A 1,298-nucleotide genomic window follows, 5' to 3' on the forward strand; every position below is an offset into this window, starting at 1 on the left:
TTTCTTCAGATTCTCCGACAGCTCAAGAAAACCGTGAGAAGACAGTGAATGAATGGCGAGCGGATTTCCTAGCTAGGAATCCTCCTCCGCTCGCTCCGTTGGATCAGGTTAACTACATGAGTCTGGAAAAGAATCAGGCTCGGGGTCGTATCATTAGTTGGATGTTCGTTAAGGAACTTCACTGCATGGTCGTGAAACGAGAAAGTGGTCTTCAGTATTTTAGGACTCTTCTAAGCATTCTGTCACTTCCATACTATGATGTTGCAGTGTTAGCTCAACTAGATGTTATCAATCGAGTCGAAGAGAAGATGGTGGATCTGTTTGCAAAGAAAATCAGGTTGGAAAGAAGAAGGGGTTGGAAGGATCCGTTATACAAGCCTCAATTTCCTAGATACGAGCAGATCAGGTTTACACTTGATCCAGAAACCAACACTGCTCACTATCGTTTGGTTTATGATCCTCCAAAAGTGATGAAGAAGATACCTTTGCTGAAAATGAAGACTGACTTTCTAGGAAACTTTCGTTGCTGGGTCTATGATGCGGATACTGGTGAAGCCGTGATCTTATTCCGAGATAGTCAAGAGAACTTTCGAATAATAGATCCGATGTGGATTACTAACATGTCCAGGTCGGATATTATTGTTCTGAAGGATCATGAGATAAACTACTTGGTTCGGGATCGGGATCAAGCAATGAAGTTTCAGAAGATGGCCTTGTACTGCTTCAATCTACTGGTTAATGCGGGAAGTGCATGGTCATCGCATCATTTGACAGTTGAGAGGACGTCCGAGACTTAAAGACACGAAGATCGAGACAAAGCTACAGCCAAGGGGGAGTTTGTTGGTGCACGTGTGTCTGTACTTTGTCTGTATTTTGTAATGTTATAAACGATGTCTTTTGTTAGTCTTGTTTACGTTTTGTGTTTGGTTTGTATATGTGTTGGAATGTATGTTTAACCAAGTCAACCATCCTCCTGGTTTGACTTGGCCAAACAGTCAACACTTAGTGTGTAAGTTTGCTTGTGTTCGAAGGATGTCATCGAAGGATGGTTTGTATCCTTCGATGACCTCGAAGGATAACCTTCGATGGATACAGATGGACCTCGAAGGATACATCATCCTTCGAGGTATGTATGGATCCTTCGGAGAGTTTCTGGTCGATAGATGATCCTTCGACAGACTTTCTGATCCTTCGACACATGCAATCTGTTATGGGTATATATATCCCATGTATGGTTCAGTTCACATTTAGACATCCGAAAGTCCTGAGATAGTGTATGTGAGTGAACCAAGTCTTGT

This window comes from Helianthus annuus, chromosome 10 (genome assembly GCF_002127325.2).
Source record: "Helianthus annuus cultivar XRQ/B chromosome 10, HanXRQr2.0-SUNRISE, whole genome shotgun sequence".
NCBI classification, from domain to species: domain Eukaryota; kingdom Viridiplantae; phylum Streptophyta; class Magnoliopsida; order Asterales; family Asteraceae; genus Helianthus; species Helianthus annuus.